General features: G+C 46.9%; 1 protein-coding gene across 10 annotated transcripts in view; it reads right to left on the bottom strand.

Moving 5' to 3' along the window:
• The window catches only part of MARCHF8 (membrane associated ring-CH-type finger 8), a 303,316-nt gene extending 297,048 nt beyond the window's left edge, over positions 1-6,268 (bottom strand). For 3 of the 10 annotated variants that reach the window (XM_069753355.1, XM_069753360.1, XM_069753367.1), the window contains exon 1: positions 5,963-6,101. The gene's annotated coding sequence lies outside the window, so the exon portion shown is untranslated. Of the gene's footprint in view, positions 1-5,962 lie in introns of all 10 variants that reach the window. The other 7 variants (XM_069753364.1, XM_069753366.1, XM_069753358.1 and 4 more) reach the window with 6 other exon arrangements.
• Between the last annotated feature and the right edge of the window lie 8,546 nt (positions 6,269-14,814).

Genomic DNA, 14,814 nt, shown 5'->3' with positions numbered 1-14,814 from the left:
GTTTCCACAATCAGTGATGGTTTGGGGATACATGTAATCTGCTGGTGTTAGGTCCACTATGTTTTATCAAGAGCAAAGTCAGCGCAACCATCTACTAAGAAATTTTAGAGCACTTCATGCTTCCCTCTGCCAACAAGCTTTTTGGAGATGGAAATTTCATTATCCAGCAGGACTTAGCACCTGTTCACACTGCCAAACGTACCAATACCTGGTATAAAAACAACAGTACCACGGTGCTTGATTGGCCAGCAAACTCACCTGACCTTAACCCCATAGAGAAACTATGGAGTATTGTCAAGAAGGAGATGAAACACCAGACGCAACAAAGCTGACGTACTGAAGGCTGCTATCAAAGCAACCTGGGCTTCCATAACACCTCAGCAGTGCCACAGGCTGATCACCCCCATGCCACGCCGCACTGATGCAGTAATTGCTGCAAAAGGAGCCCGACCAAGTATTGAGAGCATTTACTGAACATACATTTCAGTAGGCCAACATTTTGGATTTTAAAGTAATTTTTCAAGCTGGTGTTATAAAGTATTCTAATTTATTGCGATAATGACTTTTGGGTTTTCATTGGCTGTAAGCCATAATCATCAACATTAACAGAAATAAACACTTGAAAGATCACTCTGCTTGTAATGACTATATAATACATGAGTTTCACTTTTTGTATTGAAGAACTGAAATTAACTTTTTGATGATATTTTAGTTTTGTGAGACGCCCCTGTATGATATGATATGTCTGGCATCTGTATCATCTGTTATTTGCTCTACTCATTGTCTATGGAACTGACAAATGGCCAAGAGCAGCGCTCCCCAGCTCTATAGATAATGAATAGAGCAGAGGTCGAGCATGCACAACTCTGCTCCATCCAGGACGAGACTGCAGACCACTGTTCTCAGAATCTCTAGGGGGCCCAGTGGTTGAAACCCCAGCAAGACAATGAGGACCCCTTGACACAGATTGCAAAATATCAACCAATAGCTTATGCATTTTATACATCTTTTCATTGCATATTTTTTCATCTTTTGTAGGGTGCCGTGGGGCTCTTTAGTGTTAGTGTGATGAATTGGGGGTGTCTGTCCTTGTGAGGTGCACTTATATCGTGCTGGGCAGACCACCTGATCCAATAGTATGGGTGTCACTAATAAGCAGGTGGAGCGCCCCCAGACACAGGGCCGCGGTGTACTCGGTACCGGTCCTCTCTGTCTCGGTGCTGGGTTGTCACGGTGGCTGGACCCGGTCCGTGACCCTGCTAGGGGGCGTCCAATGAAAGGGTGATGTAGTTTGTCAAGGGTTCGTGAGGCCACCTGTGGTATTCGGTCAGGATGACCGACGCTGCTAGGGGTTCCGCTGGGGTGATGGAATGGCAGATAGGTGGTGTACCTTCCCACAGGTGAAGTATATCCCCAGTAATGTAGGTGGCGATGATGTGAGGCGCAATTAATAACGAGGACACAGGGTTGCAGTCTCTTTACCTTTTACTGAAGACTTCAGGATCCGCAATCCAGAGCACTGCTAACTGGGCTGGCTGAGTGCGGCCGGTCCGAAGGCACATCCAGAGTTCCCTTTGCAGGTGGAAATCAGTGCCTTCCAACTAGCGCCTGTGTGTTGTAGTTCTTCCCTGCTGAGCATTCGGGATAGCCCTCGCAACTTTCGTATCTGTTCTTTCTCTTGCTCTCCGTCCCCCAAGTTATTGTGTGGATATGACGCACACGTTTGACGGGAAGGCTCAGAGCCATTCTGGGACCCTAGAGACGCCCCTCTCCAACTTTGCCCCCTATGTCTGCTTAGGTGATGTAAAGTAGACAGCCAACCTATAATCAACTGTCCTGCCGCTGTTCGAAGTAATGCTTGGAGTCTGTCACTTCCTCGGCGTTCCGGCCACCGGCTATGCGCCTCAGTAGGATGTTGCCAATCTCGGGGCACGACTCCTACTGGATACCTCCTTGTGCTGCGATTTCGTTTCTCACTTCTCCACAATATCCTTCGCTTCGTGTCCTTCCTTTGGATGCCGCCGCAAGGTAGTGCAGGCGCGGCTCCGTAACGTTCTGTCCTTCCCGCTAGATACCTGCCAGGAACCCACCCCTGACAGGTCCTCCGTGGAGCTCTCCCAGGCTGCGTTCTGAGCTAACTTCCTATCTGACTCCTAGTTTTACCAGTGTGAGGAGTGGCCTAATACATAGTGCCTTTTGCTCCCCCTAGTGGCCGGAGTGTGAAGTGTAATGTGTGACTGGTACCTGGTCAGGTGAACTCCTTTAGTGCAATCAGACATAACATCACTCCCCTTAGCGGCAGAGCGACATTACAGTATACATTACATTATAGTATTTTGCACCCCTGCCTTTATCATGGGGGTCTGCTGTATCCTGCAGTGCATTACTATTGTAACTTCTGTGAAACAGAAAGTTAATAATAATAATAATAATAATTTTATTTATATAGCTCCAACATATTCCGCAGTGCTTAGAAAGTTCTGAAATGTATATTTTAATCACCGGAAATCATCAAAGCCTAAACAAAACGTACAGAACAGAGGCACATGCATCACACAAGTATTCATACTAAAAGGGGTTTCTCCTCAGGAGATGAGAAGTCTCTATTGATAAAGTGTGTGATATTTGGAGCCTGACCTGGTAGTCTTAGCCTACTTTCACACTAGCGTTAACTGCAATCCGTCACAATGCGTCGTTTTGCAGAAAAAACGCATCCTGCAAAAGTGCTTGCAGGATGCGTTTTTCCCCACAGACTTGTATTGACGACGCATTGCGACGGATTGCCACATGTCGCATCCGTCGTGCGACGGATGCGTCGTGCGACGGATGCGTCGTGCTTTGGCGGACCGTCGGGAGCAAAAAACGCTACATGTAACGTTTTTTGCTCCTGACGGACCGCTTTTTCCGACCGCGCATGCGCGGCCGGAACTCCGCCCCCACCTCCCCATAGGGCAGCGGATGCGCCGGAGAAACGGATCCGCTGCCTCCGTTGTGCAGTGCGTTAAACACTAGCGTCGGAATCTCTGCCTTAGGCTACTTTCACACTTCCGTCTTTTCAGATCCGTTGCAATGCGTCGTTTTGGGAAAAAAACGGATCCTGCAAATGTGCCCGCATGATCTGTTTTTTTTCCCATAGACTTGTATTAGCGACAGATCGCGACGGATGGCCACACGTCGCATCCGTCGTGTTTTGGCGGACCGTCGTCTGGAAAAAACGTTCAATGTAACGTTTTTTGTCATCGAAAAAACGTACAGCGACGGATCCTGCGGCGTTCGTCTTTGGCTAGAATGGAAGCCTATGAGCGCAGGATCCGTTGCGGTGCGTCAAATGACGGAATCCAGCAACAGATTCCGTTTTTTTACACTGCGCATGCCTGGAAGGATTTCTATTCCTTAAATTTAACACATTTTTCCTGCAGCTGCTGCATCGATGGATCCATCAAAAAACAGGATCCAGTGCATCCGTTTTTACAATCTGCACAGGATCCGTCTTTTCAATACTTTGACGGATTGTGACTGATTCTAAAAGACGGAAGTGTGAAAGTAGCCTTAGGCTACTTTCACACATCAGGTTTTTGCCGTCAGGCACAATCCGTCGAATGTTGGAAAAAATGGATCCGGCGCAGATTGTGAAAAACTGATGTGACGGATCCGTTTTTTTTATGGATCCGACTAGCATATCTAGATAATTGGATAAAACAAAATTTGGAGCATGCTCAGTTTAAAAAAGACGGAATCCGGCGCCGGAATCCGTCATTTTCCGGATCTGGCACCTTCCAGCTCCCACAGGTTTCCATTCTAGCAAACAGCTGGAAGCGCTTCTGGCTTTTTCGCCGGAGACCAAAAAAGTTGCTATGGACGTTTTTTCGGGAAAAGGCAGATTTGCCGGATCCGGCGAAAACCGGACAAAACGCAAGGTCATCCGGCACTAATACAAGTCTATGGGGAAAAAAAACTGTTCCGGCAGCAATATTCGCCAAATCCAGTTTTTTGAAAATTAGCCAGATTGAGCCGGACGGTGAAAGCCTGATGTGTGAAAGTAGCCTTATGCGTTTGTACGATATTAGACCCATGGTATGTTAAGGGCAGGGGTAAATGTGTCAGACGGTATTAATAAGCAATGGGACATGTTCTGCTCTATAATGTAGCCTTATGTTATATAATCTTCAATAAAAGGAGTTTAAAAATTAAAAAATGGGATCATCATGATTGCAGGTTCTGACTGTGCACCCATATAAAGCGACACATAACGGATTTACCTGATGCATGTTCATTCGTACCCGAGTGCACATCAGGTGTAAGACTCCTCTATGCTGTAGGCCTCCGTCACATGGACGTGTGGTATCTTTTTCCTCGTTGATCCCACACGTACCCATCATAACCCATGCAGCTATACACGTCTGTGTTTTTATAGGTGCCGCATGTCCGTACAAAGCGCACACAGACATGTCCGATATTTTCTGAAAGCACGGCTGACAAGGGCCAATACAAATCTATGGGTCCGTGAGAAGCCAGCACATGGAAGGCGTCAGTGTACAGTCTTGTGTGCTGTCCGTAATTAGAATTACACAGTATAGGAGAAGCTTTGTTATTTCATTCCTTCATTACCCATAAAGGACAAACACTGATGGCACACTGATCCAAAACACTGATGACACCGGTACTGTTTTTTCTGATACCGGTTTTATACATACATATGAAGGGAGCCGTACATGTATCTGCATAGGGAGTATGGCAAGGAACCGTTCATACTGTATTTACTGCATGCAGACAGAAAATGCAATTCTGGTAACCATTCACCCTTTCATGACTGCGCACTGTTCACTGACAGCAGATGCCAACTCTACAACATGTCTTGGCATTACTGGCCTAACCCTCCGGCAGTCCAGCATGTCAGGTGGTCCGGTTATCAGAGACAGTCGGGGTCCTGGGGATCAGTTTATCACTGCTTTAGCATTTTAGCCAACTATGCAGAGAACAGAAACATCAGGATGGCTGATACTTTGAAGGGACCGAGTGATCACAGGATCACTGGGAATCTGCTGCGTAATGCAGGAGCTTTACAGGCCCAGATAAGCTCTGCCAGTGATGCCTGGCACAGCAGGGGTCATTTTATTCCTGTAACCGAGGCACCCTAGTTGCAGGGGAAAGCGAACAAAAACTAATATATATATATATATACACACAGTTCAAAAAAAGCAGGCAGCACTCCACTTTTTAGATGCCATATAAAGGCACCATGGACTGGCATGTGTATGGCGCCTGTATACGGCATCTAAAAGGTGGAGTGCCGCCTGCTTTTTTTGAACTGTACGGACTAGAGACAGTCAGTGGACGGGCTGTCTGGGGCTTTGCACCCGAAGATAAGTAGAGGATTTGTGCTGTTCCGTAATATATATCTCCCTTAAAAAAGGTGTTCAAATACTTGCTATAAGAAATAATATGTAAAATATATGTAGAAAAATTGGATGGAGTAATAGTAAAAACCTTCCCATCAATACAAAAAAAATAAAAAATATGTTTGGTTTTTTTTATATAAAACATTTATCTATACATTACAAAAATAAAACCTACATATCAGATATACATGACTGTAATAATCAAAATAATTTACAGTTAGTCTGCACTGTGAATAAAAATAAATTCACTAAATTCAGAAAAAAAAGGAGGAATGTAATTTATACGAGCCACTGAAAGTAAAAAAATAAATAAAAAAGGGTGTGAAAGCTGGTGCGGGGTGTAATCTAGGGGCTGCCACTGCTCGCCATGCCCATGTGGTGCAGTGAGGCTGATCCAGTGCCATCCTCTGATGCCATAGCAACACCTGACACTGGGAACACCGGAGCCTCACTGAGCAGAACTGGTGCACACGATCTATTCATGAGATAGCGCATATAAAGCGTATCCACAAGCAGTGCGCCATGCTGGGACTTGTAGTGCCGCTGAGGCACTACACACTGACCTGTTGTTATCAGAAGGTTTCCCGCGGTGACGTCATCCCCAGTCCTCAGCGCTCGGAGAGCAGTGTGCAGCACCGAGCTGTCCCCGGGGCGCCCACCGCTGACTCGCGGCGTGTAATCACCATCCACACACGGAACGTGACGATCCGTGTCCGATCAGCTGCTCGCTGCACGGGGAAGTGCACAGCCCAGGTGTGTTTGGTGACGAGCAGCAGCACCAGCCAATGGCGATGCGTTACGTCACATTCACGTGGCCAATGAGAGCGCAGTACACAGGAGCCTCGTCCGTCTCTCGCTCAGTCTGCTCTGCCCAGTGCACGGCGGGCGCAGCGAGATAAGTGCGCGTCTATCAGTGTCCGCCTGTTCCTGCCGGGCTGAGGGCTGACGGGGCGGGATTCAGGGCGGAATCCAATGTCTGCTCATAACAAGCCTCCATGGCAGCACTCCGCCGTCCTGTGTGGTCTCTCTGAGGGCTGGGACTTCTCTAAAATCCATATCAAAGGCTGCTTCAAATATTCTTTGTCGTGTGTATAGCAGCAGCCGTGACTATCCCCTTAATTAAAGGGGCTGTCTAGGATGGAGAGCAAAGTCTGAGAACCTTCAGTTACTGCCGACTAGTAATAATACGGTTTAATACCACATATAATTCTGTAAATAAAATAACGATAATAGTAATAATACGGTTTATTAAACACAATTTATTTTTATTACTGTACAAAAAGAAAAAAATAGCATCCCAAAAATGAAATGAATAGTATTCCCCATTAAAACCAGACTGGACAGTCCAGATAGTAGTTTGCAGTGCACTGGTGTAGCTTACTGTACATGTATTTAATTAATAATTAAATCTCTGGAAAAAATGGCGTGGGATCCCTCTAAATGTATTAACCAGCAGAGGGAAAGCCGACAGCTGGAGGCAGATGTTTATAGGGGGTTAATAAACATGGAGCTTCTCTGCCTATTAATATGTGCCAGGCGTTTGCTGGTTATTAATTATAGGGGGACCTTAAGTAATTTTTTGGTAGGATCCCCAATTTTAATAATCAGTAAAGGCTACGTATACAGCTGTGAGCTGATATTAATAGCCTGGGAAGCTCCATGTCTATTACCCCTTTCCTAGGTTATAAATATCTGCTCCCAGCTGTCCGCTTTCCCTCTGCTGGTTAGGCCGGTTTCACACATCAGTGGCTCCGGTACACAGGGCTGCCACTAGAAATTTTGGGGACCCATACTGGCAAAATTTTCGGGGCCCCCTTGAAACTCCGCCCAGGCTCCACCCCAGCCCCGCCTCCAGGCTCCACCCCTCAAACTGTCCACAGTACTCCCACTCTCTCTTGGAAAATCTCCACTTCTCACCTATCACACATTAACAGCTTTTGTTTTGGCCAAAAGATTTTTTAAGCCGCCACCATAACACGGTAGACACTTTTGGCCGGGCCCTACTCTGCTGTAACCTATTAAATATTTGTTAAAATATGCAATACAATTTAGGTATATTTTTATTTATTTTTCAATTTTTTAAAATGACCTATAATACTACATACAAGGAACAAATACCACAACACTATGACCAGATGACATATTACCACCACAGTGATCGAATAATATAAAATACAAGGAACAAATACCGCTACACCATGACCAGACCGCATATTACCACCAATGACTGAATACTACAATACTGATCAGTAATAAAAAAAAAAAAAACCACAATACTATCACCATCAGTGCCATTATACACAGGAGATCTATAATTAGTAAGCAGTGTCTGTGTACAGGTAATACAGTGATCACCGGTGACATTGTACACAGGACCTCTGTATATAGTATACAGTGTATAGTGTCAGTGTATAGGTAACACTGACTCACCAGTGACGTCTCTAGGTGAAGTCCTTCATCTTTCATCCAGCACAGACCACCATCACTTCATCCAGCCAGGACTCGTCTCTGCAGGAAATAACACAGTTATCTCGAGTTCCGCTTGTAGAACACATTACTTAATTTTCCCAGCCTCTACATTACACCACATGAAGAAGGCGACATAGTATCACTCTACACCAGAGGTCCCCAACGTTTCTGGCCTTGAGAGCCACACTCAGCTCTGAGAAAGGGTCGTGAGCCACATTGAGCTCAGGCCCCCCTCAAAATAGTGGCAACCAAAGCCCCCATTACAGGCATAATGGTAACCAAAGCTTTTCCACAAAAATCAATCACCACAAAGCAGTATACAAAGATCCAATACCCCCATTCAGTATTCTCCTATAAAGCACTCCCAAGACAGTGTCATATCCAGCTTCAAACACCTCCTCTGACAGGTGGTGTCATCTTGTCTTCAGCGTACCATACTTAAATCATCTCAAAACCCTAAGACCAGTAGATGTGCATGCAGATCTGCTCTTCTGTGCAGGGCTGCTCACAAAATTCAGATGTGCTCTTGATACCTATTTGCTAGAACTGGAGCTAATGCACCAAGCTGACAGACAGCCGCGAGCCACAATTCATTGGTATGCGAGCCACATGTGGCTCCCGAGCTACAGGTTGGGGACCCCTGCTCTACACAGTAACAGGCCCGCCCCCCATTTAAAACAGTATACTCAAAAAATAAAATAAATGCATCACTGCAATAATAATATCCCTTAATTAGCCCCCATGGTAATATTCACCATCCTAGCCCCCGTGTGTCTCATTCCAGGCTCCAGCCATATGTTCTCCCATCCTGCCCTCATGAGTATCCATTCTGCCCCATATGATCTCCCCATCCTGCCCCATCTGTCTCCATCGCATCCATCCTGCCCCATCTGTCTCCAATCCTGCCCCATCTGTCTCCATTCTGCCCCATCTGTTTCCAATCCTGCCCCATCTGTGTCCAGCACTCTGCCCCATCTGTGTCCAGCACTCTGCCCCATCTGTTTCCAATCCTGCCCCATCTGTGTTCAGCACTCTGCCCCATCTGTTTCCAATCCTGCCCCATCTGTGTCCAGCACTCTGCCCCATCTGTTTCCAATCCTGCCCCATCTGTGTCCAGCACTCTGCCCCATCTGTGTCCAGCACTCTGCCCCATCTGTGTCCAGCACTCTGCCCCATCTGTGTCCAGCACTCTGCCCCATCTGTGTCCAGCACTCTGCCCCATCTGTGTCCATAACTCTGCCCCATCTGTTTCCAATCCTGCCCCATCTGTGTCCAGCACTCTGCCCCATCTGTGTCCAGCACTCTGCCCCATCTGTGTCCAGCACTCTTCCCCATCTGTGTCCAGCACTCTGCCCCATCTGTGTCCAGCACTCTGCCCCATCTGTGTCCAGCACTCTGCCCCATCTGTGTCCAGCACTCTGCCCCATCTGTGTCCAGCACTCTGCCCCATCTGTGTCCAGCGTTCTTCCCTGGGCCCCCCGGATCGCCGCTCTCAAGGAAAAAAAAAAAAAAAGTTCTTCTTACCTGGCCGTGCTCCTGCGGCGGGCGAAGTTCTCTGTCTCCACGCAGCTGCAGCGTGCATTCGCCGGCGACATGCACGCACGCTGCGGCTGACGTCAGCTGCCAGACTCAGATTGGCTGGCGGCTGTTAATTATTGACGTGCGGGCCCGCGCCCGCACGTCAATAGCTTTAAACAGCTGCAGCGTCGGCGCTAAGGGCCCAGTTAGCCTGCGGCTGCCGGTAGGGGCCCGGTGAGCAGATGAGACGGGACCCAATGCGGGCCCCCTCTGCCCACCGGGCCCCATACGCCAGTCACGGCCGTCATGCCCTGATGGCGGCCCTGTCGGTACATGAGGTGTCAGTTTCCTCACGTACCGGAGACACTGACTCACATAGACACATTAAAATCAATGTGTCTCTGCACATGTCAGCGTGTTTTCACGGACCGTGTGTCCGTTTGAAAAACACGGAGACATGTCAGTGTTTGTGGGAACGCACGGATCACACGGACCCATTAAAGTCAATGGGTCCGTGTAAAACATGTACCGCACACGGATGCTGTCCGTGTGCAGTCCGTATGCCGTGCAGGAGACAGCGCTACAGTAAGCGCCGTCCCCCCAGCTTGTGGTGCTGAAGCCCCATTCATTTCTTCTCTCCAGCAGCGTTCGCTGGAGCGAAGGAATGGAAAATCGTTTTTTTTTTTGTTAAAATAAAGTTCCCGGTAATCTCCCCCCTCCCTCCCCCTGTGCGCCCGCCCGCTGGCATTAAAATACTTACCCAGCTCCCCCGATGCATCCTCTCAGCGTCGCAGCTCTTCCTGTATGAGCGGTCACGTGGTGCCGCACATTACAGTAATGAATATGCAGCTCCACCTCCCGTAGGGACAACAAAAAAATTTTTTTTCATTCCTTCTCTCCAGCGAACGGTGCTGGGAAGAAGGAATGAATTCTGGATTCAGCACCCAAAGCAGGGGACAGCGCTTAACTGTAACGCTGTCTCCTGCACGGTGCGTTTGGTACCCAGTCGGCACACGGACGGCACACGGCTGCTGCACGTGTGCCACACTGATGTGCCACGTGAGCACACGGACACACGGACACGGATAATTCCGGTACCGATTTTTCCGGTACCGAAATTATCTGGACGTGTGGGACAGGCCTTATTAAGATTTCATGGGATCCCGTGCTATTTGTTTCGGAAATTAGTTTACTTAGTAATAAAATACATATGCAGTTACTGTAGCTACACACGCAAAGCACTCATATATCTCACTCACATATTATCTATCGACCAATTTTAAAAACTCTAGTGTGACGCCGGCCTAATTAAAGTCAAGGACAAGATGCTGTGATTGGCCTTAGACTTATTTTAACCAGTTCAAGACTAGGCCCATTTTCCCCTATTTGTGACCAGTCACATTTTATTTTTTTCCATACAGGAGCTCTAAAAATATTTCTTGTTTGGATATTCAAATGATTTTTGCTTATTTTCTCGTGATATGTGCCTATTTTTAATGTAATTGTTATATACAGGTTTTTTTGTTTTGCTGATATCGAGGAAAAATGTAAAGAAAAAAGGAAATACGTACCTATTTCTCACAAATTATTATATTTTTTAGGACCACAAATATAGATTTTAAATGCTATCCCCCTTTCTATAGGGGGTGTAGTAAGGGGCAGGGCTAGAAACTGCTATTTGAACTGGCAGTGGCCTTTTTTCTTATTTTTTTAATGTATTTTAGACTTTGTGCACCTTTTTATCTCTTAGGTATGTGCACATGTCAGGATTTCTTGCAGAAATTTCCTGAACAAAACCAGACATTTTCTGCAAGAAATCCGCATGCATTTTTATTGCGTTTTTTTCACGTTTTTTTGTGCGTTTTTTTGCAGATTTTTTGCGTTTTTTTCCAGAGGTTCTGGGATGCAATAATATAGTGGGAAATTCGCAAAAAAAATGCAAAATTAATGAACATGCAGCGTTTTTTTACTGCAGCGCCCCAGAGATCTGGTCGTGGCAGTAACGTCGCTCTGCCATTAAGGGGAGTGATGGTACGTCTGATGGCACTAAAGGAGTTCATCTGGCCAGGTATCACCAGCACACATTACACTTCACACTCCGGCCACTAGGGGGAGCAAAAGGTTTTATTTATTAGGCCACTCCTCACACTGGTAAAACTAGGGGTTGGATAGGAAGTTAGTCAGAAGCTGACTGGGTTGGATTCAGGCAACATCCTGTGGCAGGGGGTGTTGCAGGGAGAAGATTCAGGGGGGTCCCTGCCAGGCGTGGGAACCTGGCAGGTACCTAGCGACAAGAACAGAACGTTACGGAACCGCACCTGCACTACCCGCGGCGGTATCCTAAGAAAGAGACACGAAGCGAAGGATATTGTGGACAGTGAGAAACGAGATCAAGCACAAAGGAGAGCCAGTAGGAGTCGTTCCCGGAGAACGGCAACATCCTACTGAGGCGCGTAGCCGGTGGCCGGAACACCGAGGAAGTAACTGACTCTATGCCCTACTTCAAACTCCGCAGGACAGTTAATTATAGGTTGGCTGTCTACCTTACATCACCTAAGCAGACATAGAGGGCAACGCGTGGAGAGGGGCATCTCTAGGGTCCCGGAAGAACTCCGAGCCTACCCGTCAAACGGGTGCGTCCTAGCCATAACATACCTGGGGGACGGAGAACTAGAAAGAACTGGAACGAATTAGAACGAACGAGAATAGAAGTTGTGAGGACTATCCCGAATGCTCAGCAGGGAAGCACTACAACACACAGGCGCTAGTGGTAGGCAATGATTTCCACCTGCAAAGGGAACTCTGGATGTGCCTTCGGACCAGCCGGTCTCAGACAGCCCTGTTAACAGTGCTCTGGATTGCGGATCCTGAAGTCTTCAGTAAAGAGGTAAAGAGACTGCAACCCTGTGTCCTCGTTATTGTCTGCACCTCACACCATCACCATCCACCTTACTGGGAAGTCCTGGGGACATACTTCACCTGTGGGAAGGTATACCATCCAGCGTCGGACTGGAGCACCTTGGGCCCACCAGAGAAAATCATTCTTGGGGCCCACTATGTAGCTACATAGAAATAGATACAAGACCACCAATTGTGCGGTAAAAAGCGCTAATATCAGGGTATAATATAAGGTAGTTCACGTCTTAATAATGTAGCAAGGGTTGGGGTAGCCCCCTCACAGAATATAATGTAGCCCCCTCATAAAATATAATGCAGTCCCCTCTCATAGAATATAATGCAGCACCCCACAAAATATAATGCAACCCTCTCAGGTATGACACAGTCCCCACCATAGAATATAATGTAGCACCCCCATAGGGTATAATGCAGCCCCCCCTCATATAGTATAATGCCACCCAGCACAGAATATAATGTAGTCCCCTGAGAGAATGCAGTTCCACCACAGAATATAATGCAGCCCCCCATAGAGTATACTGTAGCCCCCTCATATAGTATGATGTAGCCCCCATAATATTATGTAGTCCCCTGAGAGAATAATGCAGCCCCACCACAGAATATAATGCAGCCCCCCATAGAGTATACTGTAACCCCTCATATAGTATGATGTAGCCCCCATAATATAATGTAGTACCTTGAGTATAATGCAGTCCCCCCACAGAATATAATGTATCCCCCCAGGGCCGTATTTAGAGTTTCTGCTGCCCTATGCACTTTTAGTGCTGCCTCCCCCTTTGGTGAGTATGACACTATCGGCAGTGACTTTGGCAAAAATCGCTGATGTGAAAGTCGCCTTTTGCAGCAGATCCGGCAGTTTTTCTGCATCTGCCGCGTAACGGATCACTTATGGCAACACTGCGTTCGGCCTCAGTCATTCTCTATGGGATTTGCGGCACTTGCCGTGATCTTGCAAATGTGGTACCATACCTCCCAACTTTTGAAGAAGGGAAGGAGGTACAAAGTTTGCGGCGCGCGTAGTGCGCCGCGGCAAATTTTAGGCCACGCCTCTGACTAGACCCATTTCACAACTAGTCACACCCATATCCATGTCCCAACCGCAGCCATTTAGCACTGCTGATCACACTGTTTTATATACAATAATTATAAACAAAAAAATATGGCCACACAGTGCTCCATACTGTATAATGACCGCACATGATGCTCAATACTGTATAACGGCCACCACACATGATGCTCCATAGTGTATAACGGCCACACAGTTCTCCATACTGTATAATGACCACACATGATGCTCAATACTGTATAATGACCACACATGATGCTCAATACTGTATAATGACCACAAATGATGCTCCATACTGTATAACGGCCGCACATGATGCTCCATACTGTATAATGATCCCACATAATGCTCCATACTGTATAATGACCACACATGATGCTCCATACTGTATAACGGCCGCACATGATGCTCCATACTGTATAATGATCCCACATAATGCTCAATACTGTATAATGGCCACACATAATGCTCAATACTGTATAATGACCACAAATGATGCTCCATACTGTATAACGGCCACACATGATGCTCCATACTGTATAATGACCACAAATGATGCTCCATACTATATAACGGCCACACATGATGCTCCATACTGTATAATGGTCACACATGGTGCTCCATACTGTATAATGGCTACACATGATGCTCCATACTGTATAATGATCCCACATAATGCTCCATACTGTATAATGACCACACATGATGCTCCATACTGTATAACGGCCGCACATGATGCTCCATACTGTATAATGATCCCACATAATGCTCAATACTGTATAATGGCCACACATAATGCTCAATACTGTATAATGACCACAAATGATGCTCCATACTGTATAACGGCCACACATGATGCTCCATACTGTATAATGACCACAAATGATGCTCCATACTATATAACGGCCACACATGATGCTCCATACTGTATAATGGTCACACATGGTGCTCCATACTGTATAATGGCTACACATGATGCTCCATACTGTATAATGATCCCACATAATGCTCAATACTGTATAATGACCACAAATGATGCTCCATACTGTATAACGGCCACACATGATGCTCCATACTGTATAATGACCGCACATGATGCTCCATACTGTATAACGGCCACACATGATGCTCCATACTGTATAATGACCCCCCTCCTGTATGCATGGCTCATCTCCCTCCTATCCCATATACATAGCTCATATTACCCCTCCTGTATGCATGGCTCATATTCCCCCCTGTATGGCTCATATTCCCCCCTGCATGGCTCATATTCCCCCCTGCATGGCTCATATTCCCCCCTGCATGGCTTATATCCCCCCCTGCATGGCTCATATTCCCCCCTGCATGGCTCATATTCCCCCCTGCATGGCTCATATCCCCCCCTGCATGGCTCATATTCCCCCCTGCATGGCTCATATTCCCCCCTGCATGGCTTATATCCCCCCC

Source organism: Ranitomeya imitator, chromosome 2, assembly GCF_032444005.1.
Source record: "Ranitomeya imitator isolate aRanImi1 chromosome 2, aRanImi1.pri, whole genome shotgun sequence".
Taxonomy (NCBI): Eukaryota; Metazoa; Chordata; class Amphibia; order Anura; family Dendrobatidae; genus Ranitomeya; species Ranitomeya imitator.
Note: the sequence above shows the minus strand (reverse complement) of the source record. Positions and strands in the feature narration are given on the sequence as shown.